The sequence below is a fragment of the Medicago sativa genome, chromosome 5 (assembly GCF_051527215.1).
Source record: "Medicago sativa cultivar Bolivia chromosome 5, Bolivia_mono, whole genome shotgun sequence".
NCBI classification, from domain to species: domain Eukaryota; kingdom Viridiplantae; phylum Streptophyta; class Magnoliopsida; order Fabales; family Fabaceae; genus Medicago; species Medicago sativa.
The window spans coordinates 8,212,423-8,231,262 of NC_140753.1; the positions used below are offsets into that span (position 1 = coordinate 8,212,423).

General features: G+C 34.6%; 1 pseudogene across 1 annotated transcript; it reads right to left on the reverse strand.

Annotated features, from left to right (window-relative positions):
- Positions 1–243: 243 nt before the first annotated feature.
- Positions 244–2,628, reverse strand: LOC146919690 (subtilisin-like protease SBT1.7 pseudogene; annotated as a pseudogene). The gene has a single exon (XR_015011582.1). The product of XR_015011582.1 is annotated as a subtilisin-like protease SBT1.7 pseudogene (transcript).
- Positions 2,629–18,840: the final 16,212 nt, after the last annotated feature.

Here is an 18,840-nt window from a genome sequence, read left to right on the forward strand (position 1 = left end):
ATGCAAGAATTTGAAAGTTTTTAAAAAATAAGATGGATACTCAAACTTTTTTTAAAAGGGAAATATACTCAGACTTATTATTTTATTGTAATGTTTAATGTATTTTAGATATTAACTAACAATTTGATTGGTAGATAAAACAACAAAATTCAAAGTAGTCAAAAGAATTAAAATTCATATTCATGCATGTTAAATTTAAAGTCAAACATTTTACCAAACATCATTTATGAAACTCGAAATATATAAAAACATATATTTTATTATATTTGTTATACAATCATAACACTATGAAGATTTCATTATAATTTCCAGCTAAACGCAATAGGACTTCTTACAACAGTTTTTCCGTCAGACCATTCCAAACTTCCAAAACTTTGAGTGCTATTTGGTTTTGAACCTGATGACGAAAATGTAATTGTGTACGACTTTTTCTCATTTTTCTTAAAACTTAACACTTCTGGTTCAACTGATATCTTGATGGATGGAGCATCTGACTTGATAGACACCTTGTATGTTCCTTCTGCGCCCACATTGGTAAGAGTTCGTGTGTGTTTGATCTCCTCTACACCATGCTCACCCTCAAAAACTACTGCAAAGGAAGGGTAGTTAAGGTTTGTTACACTATATTGTTTCTTTGGGTCACATGTGTATTTTCTCCTTGCCACCATTTCAATTTTATCAGCTGAGTAGTTCAATGCACAAAGGAAGCTCAAATAGTCATCCACTGTCAAATCATAGACAAGTCCAGGATTTAATGCAAAAATAGGGTTGACATGTCCTGCACCAAAATCAAACGGAGTTGCTGGCTTTTTGTTAGCACCGTCCAATAATGTCTTATTGTTCTTGTAAGCCGTATAAGCTGTTGTCATCAAAGCAGATCGAATGGCAGCTGGGCTCCAATCTGGATGAACTGACTTAATCAAAGCCGCTAATCCACTTGCATGAGGGCATGACATGGATGTGCCTGAGATAATGTTGAAATCTACACGCCTAGGATCTGAATCCAAACCTGTGGGGCTCACATTCCTTGTATATGCTGCTAAGATGTTAACACCGGGAGCAATAAAATCAGGCTTCAATATTTGTGGTGTTAATGAATTGGGGCCTCGTGAGCTGAATTCTGCAACAATAGGTGACGGCTCAACCCCGAGCTTTGTTCCTTGAAACAAAATTGTGGCAGTTGGTTTTGGATCAAAAAATAAGTATTTCTTGATAGCTTCACCATCTTTGAAGCCCACGGCAGTTGCAGGCAAAATATGGGCATCTGCCACAGGTTCTTCTCCATCGCTCTCAACGTTAGCTAACACCATGCCCAAACCGCCAGCAGACTTTACTGTGTTTCCTTTTTCTGTCCTAGAGCTCTCTCCACGATCGCATAACACAATCTTTCCTGAAACTTTTTTTGGATCCAAGCTACCCGAAATGCATGTACCAGTACCTAGGCCATTGATGCTTGCATTTCCTGCATATATGAATGGAACGGGAGTATCGGGCAAAGAATTGTCATTCGAAAGGGACACACCTGGATATTTTTTTCCATTTCCAAGACTAATGTATGCAGGGAAATCTCGATCGAGGGTGCCAGCTCCAACAGTTGTAATCCAAGGTGCTACATTGGTAACACTCAAAGGATTAGGACCAGAGTTTCCTGCAGCACATGAAACTAGAATCCCATGCTCCATTGCTGCAAATGCTCCAATTGCGAGGTTGTCCTCAAAGTAATCAATTGATCCACCTCCAAGAGACAATGAAAGAACATTGACGTTATCGGCAATGGCCTGGTCCATTGCAGCTAGTATATCAGAAATGCTACAAGCTTCTTTCCAACAAACCTTATAGACAGCAACTCTAGCACCAGCGGCCATTCCACGAGCAGTCCCATTAGCGTAGCCAAAAAGATTAGCGTTGTTCACTGGAGATCCTGCAGCTGTGCTCGCTGTGTGGGTTCCATGGCCATTATCGTCTCGAGGGGATCTAGACTGAATGGTTTCATCAATTGATCCTGTAGATGCCTCAATTCCCAAAGAATAGAACCTGGCACCAATTAATTTCTTATTACAATTCGAGGTTGTGAAATTGGTACCTGTTTCACATTTTCCTTTCCAACTACGGGGGATTGGCCCATAACCTGTATCATCAAAGCTCTTACTTTCAGGCCAGACACCTGTATCAAGGAGTCCCACAACTACGTCAGTGCTGTTATTTGTTGTGGGGAACATACTAGAAATTTTATCGAGCCCAAGGAATTCTGGTGTACGAGTTGTAAGGAGTTTGTACTGTTGATCTGGTGTCACCTTTAGAATCCCAATTTGGCTCTTTAATAACTGAAGTTCTTCGAGCGTCAGACTTGTTGAGAATCCATTAATTGCATTATCATAGGTGTATAACATTTCAGCTGAATTGGACACCGACTTAAGAATTGAGTTGTACCAGATTGAATGGTGGTTGAAGCTTGTAGGCATTATGGATTTGGCAACATGTACTATGTAAGTAATCTTATTGTTCTGGCTCTTATCTGTTCTTGCAAGAGACACATCACAGACAACCAGAATGAAAAAAAAAGTTGCAACCAAAGGTTTCATGTTAGATAGCTCTGTATGTATGTAATGTAATGAAATGAAATGAGGTTGTGTGAGAAATGCAGTATAGAACTTCGCTTTATAAAGGGGTAGACTTGAATACCTTGGAACTATTACCATATAAAAAGGACCAATGGAACAAAGAGAAAGTGCAGAAAAGATGTCACTCATTAAAGACATAATATTAAATTATATTTATTTCTTTTGACCAAGTATTAAATTATATATCTGGTCAAAAAAGTGTTAAATGATATATTAAATAATTATAATTTTGACTTATGCAATAATATTATCAAATTTATATTCGTAATTAAATGAAATATTATTAAAAGTTATATATATATATATATATATATATATATATATATATAGACACACACACACACACACACACACTCCCTCCAGCCTAAAATGTAAGTAAAAATTGGTCAATAAAATTTAATGTATTTGGTTTAAAATTTGTACCAGATACATCAACTTATGTTGACCCATTTTTGCTTACATTTTGGGACGGAGAGAGTATATATATATATATTGGTCAAATTATTTTTTGTCTCTTAATGTTATGAAGTCAAACTCTAGTAAATGAGTTGCCACGTTATAGGTTTTGGTTAAATTGCATGATATAACCATTATGAATAATAGTGATTAGACCAGCACTCCGTGACTGTCTGTTTGTTCTTCTTATTGCTTTTAGTGATTAGACTGGCACGCTATTTAAGACGGGCTGAGTCGAAGTTTTGAACTCGCTTACAGGGTCGGCCGACCTGCTTAACTGGTTTTTCTTTTCTTTTTTAGAATTATTTTATCCTTTTAGATTTATTTTAGTTGTTGGATTTCATTTAAGATTTGTTTTATGTTGGCAGATTTTTCTTATTTTGCTATTAAATATGATGTTGAGTTCGATAATTTATAAATTATCTTATTTTTACCACAAATTTATTCGATGTCTATTCTTTTATATTTTTTTATGATGAAAACAACGTAACAATTAAGAGCCCGTTAGTTATAGCTCTTTTAAGAAAAAAAATCACTTATTTTAAAAAAATAATCACTTTTAAGAGTTTTGCATCCGTTTGTTACAACTTTTTTAAAAAATAAGAATCTAAAAACAGCTTCAAATGAGAAGCTGTTAAGAGCAGCTTCTCAAAAAATAGATTTTTTTTAGAGGAGAGAGAAAATATGGATCTAAAGATTGAACTAATTTTGTTACAAAAAAATCGCTTTTATATAGTTGTATCCAAACAAACTAAATTATTTTTTTAAAAAAAGTGATTTTTATTACGGTAAACAAACGCAAAATAGATTCTGATTTTTCATAAAATCACTAAAAAATAATATCTAAATTAGTTTATGTCAAAATCACTTTTATTTTAATCGGTAACAAACGGACCCTAAGTTGTATAAAAAAATCCATTAAAAAAAGTTGCTTTTTCCTCAAAAAAAACAAATTTTTTGTCTGGCGGGTTGACCCGCCAACTTGTTTGTCCACCACTAAACGGGACGAGGTGAAATTTTGGAATTCGTCGCATAATTTGACTCGGCTCATCTCATCCCGTTTTAAGCGGGCTTAGATGGGACATACAAGCCCGCTTTGCCATCCGTAATTGCACTAATGCGTATAAATCACGAACAATATAGTTTTTATGAAATTTTGACTAAAATTAATTTGATTTTAATTAAAATTATACTTATAATAGATATTTTGCACTTTCATATTGTAACAACTTTTTTTTTAATCAACCAATATTATTAGTGCAACATCTGCACAAGAAGCGCGAGACTTGCTAGAAAAATACAAACGATAGACCGGGCATCGCACAAAAGCAGCGCACCCCCTAAAAATAAACACCAACAACGTCACACAACAACTGCCAAAAAACTAATGGGCTATACAAACAAAAAAACGCCGAACCCACTCCTATAAAAAACTGCCAAAACACCTGGGCCTAAAAACCACAACCAATATTTATCTTTCGATGATACCAACAATATCTATAAATATTGTAACAACCTATATTTATCTTTTGACTATTACTTTTCCCACCATATGAGGTACTCACGTGCCCTATTTTAATTCCAAAAATGCCCTTCAGATTTTAAAATCCGAAACCCAGTTCAGAAAATATAATCCGAACCATTTTGATGTATAAAGACATCCATGGGCCATGATGTATCTACCGATCAGGGGTATGTCTACACCAGACGAATACAGACAACATCTGGATTGACTGGATCTGACGGGTGTTATCATGACCCTGTATGCTGAACATCGCCATGCATGTCTGTTCGAGCGGGTCAATCTTTACTCTGGATGACTCAGATACGGTACCCGCAAGGTGAGATATTTACCGAAGCAGGTGCTTCGCCTGTTTGGGCGCATCCAGACCATTCCAGACATCCACATGAGAGTGCACCTCCCCAGACGACCTTAATGGAGATCAGTTACTGCTATGTGCACCATCTTGATCATATGCTGACAGATCAACAGTTGGGGCTCCCTGCTAGGCAGGGTGTGGAGGCGGAGCAGGGTACATCAGATGATTTTATCTTATCTCCCATCCACACATGCGTCTTCCGGACGAGGATGTTCTGGTCCCAAAGCCACCAGAGCAGAATGCCCTTGATGAGATTGCTGTTGTGCAGGATGGAGAGCATGAGTACTTGGATCTGGCTGAAAGGTTGGGCCGTATCAGAGACCATGTCTATGTTGTCATTGTAACAACCCGATTTTTCGTTAGATTTATTATATTATTTATTTAATTGCTTTTATGTGAATTTGCGTGTGCTTGTACGTGATTAATTGCCTCTGTGTGTATTTTTGGTCGGAATTTGTAGAATTCGGTGTTAGAAGGGTATTTTAGTCATTTTGGACTTAGGGGTATTTTGGTCATTTTGAGAGTAGGGGTAATTTTGTAATTTTGCTGAGGATTATTTTTAGTGCTTAGTGAGAGTTGTTATTTTACTAAGCCACTAGAGAGAGTGTAGTAATTATTTTATTACAGGTAGGTGACCGTTAGTATTACATTTTACCGTTAAGTGAGTAGTAACATTTTGGGTTAGAATAGAAATGGGTTAGGCCCATTAAGGCATTGTGAGTTAAGCCCAATTAGGTGAACCTATATAAACTCTTGTTAGTAGAGAAATAGGGTTTTTCACCAACATTTGCAATTGAGAAGAGATAGAGATAGAGAGAAGATAAGGGTTTGAAAAGAAGAATCTAGAGAAGGCTAGAGGGAGGTCAAACTTCAAGGATTGGAGCTAGGATTGGAGCTAAAGTGAATCCCTAGTTGATAATTGTGAAGAATTAAGGTAAGAGGGTTAGAATTCAAGCATAATCAATAGTTATAGTTTATCCCTAATTATTTGCTTAAGTTGTTAATTGGGGTTTTGTTGTAGAAATTCGTGCTTATTTATGATGATATGATTATATGCAAGAATTGAATGTTAATTGTGTTGTTGTTGTTGAAATTGTATGTTAAAATGGGTATATGCATATGACATGTTCTTGTGGAAAATTGATGATGAATAATGTTGTGGTTGTTAGATTGATGAAGAAATCATGTTCAAATGTTGTTGTTGTTATCTTGACATATGTTGTTGTTGAATTGATGCATTGGGTATCATTGAAATGGTGAATTGTGATGAAATTTGTTGTTGTTGTTGAGAGTTGAGAAAGTGTTGGTGAGATGATGAATTTTGTTGAATTGATGTGGTAATCTCAAAACTTGTGCATGTTTGAGTGTTTTATAGTGTATATGACCTGTAAACACGTTTTGGGTTAAGTTTTGGGGCTTGGGAAGATCAAAATGGGGATTTTGGATGAAAAAAGGGGTGGAACCCGTAACAATTTTGGCAGGAACTGAGACAGCACGCTTAAGCGTGCTGCAGCGTGCTCCAAGCGAGCAGCTTCTGGGACTAGGACGCTTAAGCGTGCTCCAAGCGTGCTAAGTCCATAAGCTACTGGAACTTGGACGCTTAAGCGTGCAGACCACGCTTAAGCGAGCTGCACCCAGTTCATCCACTTTTGATTTTTGTTCCGTGAACCTTAGGACCTTTCCGAGCATTTTCTAACACTTCTTTCAACCTCTATAAGCACTGTTTGCATCTATAATCCTACTGAAATAACATTTGAATCGAATCGGATTGATTTTTAAAGATTGAGCATGAAACTTGAAAATGGTCAAGAACACGGACCTTCCGGAACTTGATTCTTTTCAAGGAAACCAAGTGGGATTATACTTGAACAATGTTTATATGATTTTTAATGATGATTACAACTGGTTCCATGGATTAATTACTTCTTTTGTTTTGGAAACTAATAATTTTGGAAAAGTGGCAAAAGTGAGATGAACTTAGTGATTTTGGGAATTCTTCATATGTGGCCGATGAAATGCTTATGTAACCTCTACTGTACACATATGTGACTTGTGAGAACACATGGCATAGGCAATTGAGCTTGTTTACTTGGTTTTGGTTCAATACTTCAATTATTTTGAAAATGAGATATCGATAGACGAACTTGGTTGAAAATGCTTCTTTCAAGCCAATTACCTTATAAATCTTCCATGAATGATTTTATATGATTAATTGATGATATGTGGATGATTGTGGATGATTGAATATGATGTTTATCATGATATGATGTGTTGTTCCATTTTACTTGGTTTATGAAAAGTATATGGAAATGTTATGATATTTGGTAAGGAGATGTTGATGTGTGTGATGATGACCCTTATGTAAGTTGTGATTGTTGAATGTGTGGACATGTATACTTGATAATGCAATGTTGTTGAGATAGTCAATGTAATTGGAGGTGAACTTTTACATTGTCATTGTTGTGGTGGAGTTGGGCATTATTGGGTCGTTGTAGTATGTCCATGCATCATAATCATATCGAGTCATATGTGAAATGTAAAAGAGGAGGTGTACTTTTACATAGGTGATTTGTAAGAGAGAAGGTGTTCTCTTGCATATGATGTTTTTGTTGCATCATGAGTGACGACCTTGAGGTGATTTGATACCACATGCATGTATGTGTCGAGTTTAGGCATATCACATTGCATGAGTCTTGATTGTTGTGTTGAATGATGAATGTTGATGATGAGTGTGCTAAATGATTATATACTTGCAATGATTGAGGTTGTTATTTGAGTGTGGATGTGGAGGTTAAATGTTTGTAATGATTAATTGAGAATTGAACTGTTTTATCTATATCAAGTTATTTATATTGATTATGATTGATGTAATACTAACCTCCAGTGGTTTTGACCGCCTACCTGTCTGTATGGATGGGTAGACGCTGTGCAGGAGTAGTCCGCTTGCGGTGAGTGCTTGGATAGCTGGAGTTAGCCTCCACTATCATTTTGGAGTTATAGTATAGGGCTCTGATTAGGTTGAGTCAGTGTCTTTTAGTTGTGTTGGACTTATTTTATTTTTGAGGTGTACTCATTGTTGAGATTTGGAGAATTTTATGTTGATGTATTGTTGACCATGGCATATTTATGTCGGAGATTTTGTATATGAATTTTATCCGCTGTGACTGTTGAGATATTCTATCTAGATGTGCATGTTGAGTTTTTAGATTATGTGAGACGTAGAGTCTAATTCTTGAATATTTGCTATATTCGCATGTTTTATTGCTTTAATAGAATTAGGTCGTTACAGTCATGGTCAGTGGTGTGGTGGAGCAAGGGTCTGAGAAATGGCTTCAATTGGAAGAAATTTTGGGAGAGGTTCATGTAGGGTGGGTTTATCGTCGTAGGCGTGATGTTCAGGGTGGCAGGGGTTTGATTTTATATGTTATGGTGTTGTAACCGTTGGATAATTTTTATTTTGATTTTAGTGTTATGTTTGAACTATTTTGTAACTTTGGGATAATTTTTATTTTTAATATGATGTTTGTAAATTATGTTGTGTTGTTAATTGTTGTTTTGGATTAAATTTTATGTTTGAACATATGATCAATGCATTATGTCGTCTAGAAACAATTTAATTGCCAAAGGCATGTCTCAACCAAAATAGACCATGTCTGTCTCTGTGCTTATACATTTTAGATTATATAATCCGAAATGGCTCTTTTTTCCTCCAAAGTTTGATATTTTTTGAGGTGCTTGACACATTTCGGATTTTATATACCAAAGTTGACTAAAAGTGTTCGGATTATATAATCTGAACTGTTCCAATGCACTTCAGGATCAAAGTGCTTCAGGCACCAACAGTTTCTGAATGTTTCGGATTTTATAATTCAAAACTAGTTCAGATTATATAATCCGAACCATGGGTATTTTTGGAAAAAAAATAGGACGCGTGAGAATGTCATAGGGTGAGAAAAGTAATAGTCTTATCTTTTTCAATGATACCAACAATATAACAAATATAATACCTTCTTTAAAAAAAACAAATATAATACCTTTCAAAAAACTATAACAAATATAATATAAATTCTTATCTTTTTTAATGAGACGAACAAAATAGTATTTTTATAGGTAGGTTTGCTTAAAGGTATAATTGGAATAAAAAAACTAAGTCTAAAAAAGTCTACTTTCTTTATATATATATATATATATATATATATATATATATATATATATATATATATATATATGGTTATGATAGAAGACACCTTTTATGAAGATGTCTTTTATCAAGTTACTCTATGAGCATTTGCGAAAAGACATCAACTTACTTTTAGGAAGGTGTCTTTTATCAAAGTTATAACTAAAAAGTGAAAATCACACATTAAGGTGTGACTTGATAAAAGACACCACCAAAGGGTGGCTTGTAACATAACCCATATATATATATGTAAAAAAACCATTATGAATAAAATGTGTTAATTAACTAAATTGTATTTGTCTCGCGGTCTTGGTTTGTGACCATAGAGTGTGCTCCTCTCGAAGTCTCAAGTTTGATTCTTACAAATGTCAATTTCGGTGGGTTAGTTTGATTTTTTCAAGAAAAATAAAATGTGTTTTTTTTTAAGAATTAAATTTAAAATTAACACTAACAACACATCTTTTAACATACATTTTTCAACACTCGCTCTTAATGTACAATAATCATATAGGTCTCATCCAATTAATATGTGACTCACATGATTCGGTGTGATCCGTGATTTGATGGATCTCATCGAGAGACACACTTTAACATTTTCCTAAAATTTAATTAATAAATTTTTTAAAAAAATGCATTGGAAAATATGTATTAGAGATGTCTTGCTGGCAATCCTCAAAAACTTACTACATCTAATCCTATTTACAAGAAGAATTTGTGTTTGGTCCTTATTATAAGAAAAAGATACTATTTTATTGCTGTGATATACGGTAACTCAGGGACACTTTTAACATTTCCCTAAACTTTAACCAATGCATTCAAAAATAGTGCATTGGAAAATGTGTATTAGAGATGTCTTGCTGGCAATTCTAGCCAAAAACTTACTACATTTGATCCTACTCCCTCCATCTCATAATATGTGTCATCTTTCCTAAAATAATTTGTCCCTTTTACAATATCAATACAATAATTCTTATTTTTTTCGACTAACATATCCTTATTTATTGCATTTCAATAATCTATAATTATTTCACTAGCAACGATTAATAAAGATGTTTTAGTAAATGATACACATTTTGTTATTAAAATCAACACAATCAATGATTTCCTTAATAATCATGTAAAACTCAAATAGGACACATATTGTGAGATGGAGGAAGTATTTACAAGAAGAATCTATGTCTTTTTGTGTCCTTATTACAAGAAAATGATACTCATTTATTGCTATAATACTTTTTGAGATATGATCACTTGAGCACTTAGACCATCCACAATGATAGATGTTTCACCTATTTAACATCATATTAAATAGATACTCTAATTGTGTAGTCTAATATATAGGTGTTTATGGAAAACGGTCGTTGTAGAAGCACCCTCATTCTCTTCATTTTAATTCTCTTCATTTACTTAGGAGTATTTTTTATGAAAATACCTTGTAATTTGAAGAAAAAAATATTATAAAAAGTGACAATTTTTAAAAACTTGTCTTACATGTAGGGTTGAAGTTAGTAATAGAGATCATTCAATCTATATTAAACATATATAAAGTTGACTTATTGCTTCTAATTATTTTCTCAGTCAAAAAATAAAATGATATTTTATATCTACAGTGATATAAATTTCTTAATTTAGGCTCATCCTTCATCATATTGTTATTGTGAAAGGACTACGGTTCGCTGGGTATGCAAGAAATTGTGAAAGATGAAGTAAAAAAGACTGAGAATCCCCATTTAGGAGCCCCGCTCAAGGAACAGAGACCAATCATAAATCATTATTACCAATTTTCAAACTACAGAAGCAACAAAACATGCCACAGCAGTACAATTGTTAGGGTGAAGCTGAGCAGGAGAAAAGTTCAACCATTGCATCACCTCACATTCAAAGTTGAAGAAAGAAAGTCTAAGATTTAAACCTAAAAAACATATAATGTCTGATAAAAGTAGCAATAGTCCAGTTTACTAGGAGAATTTTCTGAACAGCTTACAATAACAATCTTTTGTTTGCCAATTATGTGAAGAAGAAGAAAACGAATAAAAAGAGAATATAAAGCTAACCGAGAAATTAGCTAGAGGAATGAAGCTTGAAGCACTACGAATTCAATCGTAGAAATAGAAGCAAAATACACAACCATGAAATACTTCTAAAGTCATTGTTAAAATCCAAGGGTTCGGTGTAATTCCATGACATCTAACAATTCAGGTTTACTATAGAGCGACATGCAAATGATTAACCATCTCAAGCAAGAAAACGTAAGAAACAGAATCAATTTTGGCAATTTTAATTATTTGAACTTTTTCATTTGAATAGAATAAATGGGAAGAAAAATGTGTATTTGCCGGAAGAGACAAGATCGTTGACTCGTCGTGGTTATTTTTTTTTCTTTCAAGAAGGTTGTCGTGTTATGGGTGGAGAAGAAGATGCAGGGCCACAATAGAAGAAAGAGGAGTGCTATATATCGCGAAGGATAGTATAGCGAGAGTGTCCCGACAAACACTCCAGCCAATGAAAATGGCTGCTGGCCACAAAACATGGGGGGTGAGGTTTTAAATTTTAATTTTTTTTATTAAGCAATCAAATGAAACTGAAATCTAATGGCCATTTTTTGCCAACACACTCGGGTACTCTTCACGAAACAGCTTTTCGCTTGATCTATCTTTTCCCTAGAAGAAAATCAATGGAATACCAAACTTACAACCAAATTAAAAAGGGTAAATGAGTAATTATTTAATTAAGAGATTTTATTCTATTGCATATTCTCCAAATTAGGAGGAATGAAAAATAGAATAAAATGGTGGTATGTGATGGAATGCATTCCATCATGTTCCATGTCACTCCATCCATTTTGTTAAAATCCAAACAAGGGAATATAAGTAGATATCACTCCATTTCATCAATCCAAACAAATCTAATGAGTCTAATATTGTGTAATGGTATGAGCATAAGAAGTCCAACTAATTATCAAACACATGGCCACATTGGTCCATAACTCATAAGCAAACCAAGCCTAGTAAAGAAGTATCGAACAAGATGCTCAAGTCGAAATAATAGTGTGATTTGAACACTGTTGACGAGATCGTATCCAGAATAAGAACTCCCCTTAAGAATAAGAACACATGCGCGTCCCCACCGTTGTGTGTAAACCGAGAAACTCAGTGTAACCATTACATGATGAACATGACTACATGAGCATTATTCAAATAAGCACTATTATATCATAGCTCATTACCATAATAAATAGGGGTTTGTTAGAAGTATAACACACTTAATATGTCTCACTTAAATCATGTTTACACCTTACCTTAGTTTGGCATATGTAGGGGTGGGCAAAGTTAACCAAAAACCAATCTGAACCGGTTAACCGAACCGAACCACATTAAAATTAACCGAACCATTGCATTGGTTAACCGAATTGAACCGTTATTTGAAGATGGTTTACTAACCGAACCAAACTTTTATTAGATTCAATTAACCGGTATTATCCGAACCGAACCATTACAATTCACAACTCAATTAATCAGTTATCACAAAAACTTCTTTTCACACACAATGACACAAAACGTGAACTGAACCCTTTTCTAAACCCTAATTTCAAATTCAATTTCAATTTCTGAACCCTAATTTCTCCTCTTCAGGGACCAGTGATGGTGATATCGAAGCTTTCTTCACCTCACTCAATTCACTCTTCTGCGATTTTCCCACTTCAGTGAGCACTTTTCTCTTCTGCGATTTTCCCACTTCTACTTCAGAGACCATTTTTTTCTGCGATCTTCACCTCTTCTTCGAACTCTTATGCGGACTCTTCACCTAAGGTACAAATTAGTTTATGGGTATGATTTGTTTTGAGTTTTGTTTTTGGGTATGATTGATTTTGGTTTTTGGGTATGATTTTGTTTGATTTTTGTTTCTGGGTATGATTGATTTTGGTTTGTGGGCATGTTTTTGTTTCTGGCATGTTTGTGTGATTATATGATGAGTGTTAATTTGTTAGTGATTGTTGCAAAGTGACGTGTGAAATATTTGGACTCTTAGAAGCTTTTTTTAGCTCATTTCTATAACATATTCATTTGTGTTCTCTACTGTGGAGTTTTTCGGTAGGATGGTGAATCTTTTGTAACTTTGTTATTATTGTTATCCTGTGAAGTTAAATAGAGAACTAAATATAGCAGCACCTTTTAGATTGGTGAATCTTTTGTAACTTTGTTAATTGTTATTATTATTGTTGTAACTTTAAAGCCTTTGGTAATCAAATTTATTTGAACAAAAAATGTTGTTATTCTGAACAAATAGAGAACCAAATATAGCAGCACCCTTTTAGATTGATTTGAGAGAGAAATAGGTTTGGCTTGTATTGAAAGGTAAGCAAGAAATCCAATGTTGTTATAGGCAGTGGGTAAAGTTGTTGAATACTGATATAAGTGTGGTATCATACTATCATGTTCAAGTCCATACTAGATTGAATTGTGAATAGGTTGTTGGAACCATTTTAATTAAACTCTGTTCTTATCTAGCCAGTGCTTCGTAGATACTAGCACGTGTTCGGCACCAAACATACGTGTGAATAGGTTACATTTGTGTGATGACTGAGTATATAATAATAGATTGTGTGATGGCTTGGCTTCATAGCGTTTACATTACTAAGATAACTTCTGTTGCAACATATTTTCTGCATTATTTCTGTCACATTCTGTTGCAGCGTATTTTCCGCATTTTGTTACTGCTACTACTGCACTGTTGCAGCATATTTTCTGCATTATTTCTGTCACATTCTGATATGTTGTCCATTCTTGTTACACAGATGTCGGATAATATCTTAGACTTCACAGTGCCACAAGATACAAACCTCAATGCGTCGAATGAACTATCAAATGAACTTGAATCTAATGCTGAACATGATGTTCAATCTACTGGCAACACTAGTAACAAGCGGTCTAATGTGTGGGAACATTTCACAGAGGTACCCGGCATAGGGTTAAATGGAAAGAAAAAGGCTAAATGCAATTATTGCCCTCAGCTCATTGTAATTAGTGGGACAAGTGGTATGTGGAATCATCTAGGAAGATGCACTAAGTATAACAATGGTGACACCCAAGGGACCCAATCAAGGAAAAGGAGAAAAATCGTTAAAAAGGGTCAAGTTGTTTCATCTCCAAGCTATTCAAAATTTGATCAAGAGGCTTTCCGAGCGCAATTAGTGAGAACTTTTGTGTGTGCCGAGCTCCCTTTCCGCTTTGTGGAACATGAAGAATTTCGAAAGTTGTTGATTATCTTGCAGCCTCGATTCGACATCCCCTCACGATATACATTGAGGCGTGACATCTGGGCCCTCTATATTGAGGAGTTGGGGAAATTGAAAAAAGACTTGAAGAATTGTGGTAGAGTGAGTTTGACAACAGATACATGGACATCAAATCAAAACTTAAGCTACATGAGTTTGACCGTTCATTTTGTTGATCGTGGATTGAAGCTGCACAAGAAAATCATAAATTTTTGCCAAATCACGGGTCACACGGGAGACATGTTAGGTAAATATGTTGACACTTATTTGAGGGATTGGGGGTTGTATGGTAAGATATTAACGGTAACAGTGGATAATGCCAAGGCAAATGATGTAATGATTCGATATTTGCATAACATGATGGGTTCTTGGGACAATCACGTCCTAAATGGGGATTATGTTCACATGCGGTGTTGCACGCATGTATTAAACCTTATTGTGAAATCTGGCTTGAAGGAGGATAAACAAGGGTCTATTTCAAAGATTCGTCATGCTGTTAAATGGGTCAAATCCTCGCCATCTAGATTGGAAAAGTTCATGATATGTGCTTCTGATGAGAAAATTCCATACAAAGGTGCTGTTGTACTTGATGTTGACACTCGTTGGAACTCAATGTATTCAATGTTGACGGTTGCCTTGAAGTATAGAAAGGCCTTTCACAAGTTAAGCGTACGAGAGGTCACATTTCGTCGAGAAATGGAAGAGAAAACAACGCATGGAATAACAGATGAAGATTGGGACTATGTTGAATCAGTGCTTCCCTTGCTTGAGTTGTTTTATAAATCCACAATTCGTTTGTCTGGATCTTTGTATGTGACCAGTGCTTCGTATATGGCAGAGGTGTTCACCATTGGGAAAGGGATCAACAAGCATATGAGGAGTACAAATAAGTACATCATGGAGACAGCAAACAAGATGAAAATTAAGTTCAATAAGTATTGGGGAGATCCAGGCACCTTAAATATCTTGCTATTGATTGCTTTTGTTCTTGATCCACGGGCGAAACTGCATTTTGCTGAATTTTATATTGACCTTTTATATGCAAGCACCGGAAAAGCTAAACACCTGAAGGACAAATTGATGTTAGAGTTTAGAAAAATTTATGTTCAATATGGTGGTACAGATTACTCTCAATCTAGTCTACTAGAAACCAGGCATGAGAAGGATGACGATGATATTTGGTCCCACTACAGTCAAGAAACCGGGCATGTTTCTGATTCTAAAGATGAAATTGAAGAATATCTAAAAGAAGCTCGAATGCCTTACAAGAAAGAAGTTGATTTTGACATCTTAGGTTGGTGGAAAGCCAACTTAACTAGATATCCTATTTTGGCAAGCATAGCTCGAGAGGTGTTAGCTATTCCTGCATCTACAGTAGCTTCAGAGTCGGCATTCAGCACTGGTGGAAGGGTTGTTAGTGATTACCGTACTTGTCTAACACCCAAAATGGTGGAAGCGCTTGTTTGCACGCAAGACTGGTTGAAAGGAAAGGCCCTCCACTTGTTTTCTGAAGAGGACCTTGATGAGATCCATCGATTGGAGAAAGGTAAACTTACTCGTATCTATATTATTACTCTTGTGTATTTTGATTCATATTTTCAACATTGGTTAATTATATATCTTTTTTTTTTTTTTTTTGTAGAGATAACATCTCAAGAATCTGTCCACTTAGATGATTAAAGTTGATATGCACTCTGGCCAGTATTATTGAGGTACATTATAAGGTCTAATTTGTGAACATTGTCTGATCAATTTTTGAGATTCCTTCTGTTGCTTGAGTTTCAGATTCATTCAGATTTTGTCTTTGATGTGTTCTGCAGCTTCTGCATCTATTTGTGTGTTACTCATGTTTTTGAATTGAGCTATCTGAAATGCATTCATTTGACTGTGCTCTGGTTTTCTTGAGGCTTCTTTTGATTTGGAAATTCACAAAGAGAAAGTGAATTTGGCTTACACAGTTTTCATGTTCACATGTAGATTTTTTTTTTTCTTCATGTTACTGGTTGTATTGGAGTTCCTTGCTATTGAATTGTTTCAGCAATGGTTAGTTTGCCATGACTAAGAATGAGATTATCCTAGTTGATGGAAAAGAAACTCATGTAATTTTAAGACCATAGGTTGATTAGGTTAAGTATTCTGGTATGGTATTTTCAGGATGCAGTTAATGGTTAAGTACTATAGGTTAAGTAGTAAACAAATAGCTTACCTCCTATTGGATCTTATACAATAAAATCATATGTTTCATTTGATTTAAATAAAATAAGATTTGATTCAATAGACATTATTTAAACTACAACCAAGTTGATGAACTTATCTTGTGTAGTTGTCTTACTATTCCAAATATCAGTATAAACTAATTATTGCAGGTTCACACAAGTAATTCTTCTGATTTCGAAATGCTTTTCCTGTGTTTCTCTGCTAAGTTTTTTTTTCCTGCTTATTCCAAATGTCTTGAATCCCTTTCTAAGCCAATTCACTTCAATTCATGTCTTTTTGTTTTGCAGGGCCAATTCACTTCAATTCAATTCATGTCTTCAATTCCAAATGTCTTGAATCCCTTTCTAAGCCAATTCACTTCAATTAATTCATGAAGTCAGAGATCAATTTTTGTTTTGCCATTGTAATAGTATTTTTGGAAGGATGTTGACCCTAAACTTATGCAAGTATGATGTATTGAGAGCAACTAAGGAATTATTGTGCATCTTTATACTTCAAACTGAAGTTGATTTTATTGTTACTTAAGGATTAAGCTCTTGTGATTTATGTGCTCTTAAGTTGATGTCAACTGTACAAAAGATATTACACAGGTCGGATTCATACTATTTTGAAAAAATAGATCCTAATAAGCTATTTTGCATAAATAAGCTGTTTTGAATAAGTTATTTTGAAAAAATAGATCCTAATAAGTTGTTTTGCATAAATAAGCTGTTTTGAATAAGTAGTTTTGAAAAAATAGATCCTAATAAGCTGTTTTGCATAAATAAGCTGTTTTGAATAAGTTATTTTGAAAAAAGAGATCCTAATAAGCTGTTTTGCATAAATAAGCTGTTTTGAATAAGTTATTTTGAAAAAATAGATCCTAATAAGCTGTTTTACATAAATAAGCTATTTTGAATAAGTTATTTTGAAAAAAGAGACCAAAATAAGTTGTTTTGCATAAATAAGTTGTTTTGAATAAATAGTTTTGAAAAAAGAGATCTTGATAAGCCGTTTTGTATAAATAAGCTGTTTTGAATAAGTTGTTTTTTAAAAAGAGATCCTAATAAGCTGTTTCGTATAAACAAGTTGTTTTGAATAAGTTGTTTCTTGAAAAGAGATCCTAATAAACTGTTTTACATAAATAAGTTGTTTCGAATAAGTTATTTTGAAAAATGAGATCCTAATAAGCTGTTTTGCATAAATAAGCTGTTTTGAATAAGTTGATTTTAAAATAAGTTGTTTTGCATAAAATAAGTTATTTTAAAATAAGTTGTTTTTTTTAAAATAAGTTGGTTTTAAATAGATATGCTTAATGGTTTGGTTCGATTCGGTTAATAGGCAAGAAAACGGTTAACCGAACCATAACTTTGGTTCGGTTCGGTTACTTCCAAAACTTAAACGGTTCGGTTCGGTTATTCCGAACCATTTCACCAATTCGGTTCGGTTCGGTTCGGTTAATCTGGATAACCGAACCATGCCCAGCCCTAGGCATATGTGTGTCTTGGAGGCACATTCCCCATTTTGGAGAAGGAAGAAGAGACGTAGAAATCAGATCCCCAACTCATATGATCAGGGCCGGCCCTGAGGGGGTGCAAACAGCTCAACTGAGCTGGGCCTCCCCCAAGGATGGGCCTCAAAAAAAATAATTATACCCAGTAGTATACTATCCTGCAATAAAGGGGGTGCAAACAACGCATGACTTTTGATTGTTTTGTGCAGGTTTAATTTTCCTCTTGCTTTTGGTGTTAGGTGGGGATTCCTCATGTATACGGTAGTTATTTTCACCTATGGGTGTACCGCATATATACGGCACGTTGTATTTATCTTTTAAAAAATATAAATAGAGCATTGCTCTTTTAAAAAAAATACGTTTTGATTTTATCACTGGCCTCTTTTCATTCCCAGAGCCGAGCCTCCGAATTCTCAGGGACGGCCCTGCATATGATCACCCCGTGTTCAAGAACTAATGTTTTTTAAGAGTTTCTTCTCTAATTAGAAGCATCCACCTTTGTATCAACTGAGCTTTAGGGGTCTAGTTCTTAAGCTAAAATTGGCCTGCAACATATCTTAAACTCTATCACCATTAAGCTAGATTCTCAAGTTGTAGTCGATCAACTTGCAAACATTCATGATTACTATGAGAAAATATCAACGTGCTTATGTTGATTAACCCGTTATTGGAAGACGCTTAATTTGAAGCTCTTAGATCTTATGAGAAAATATCAATGTACT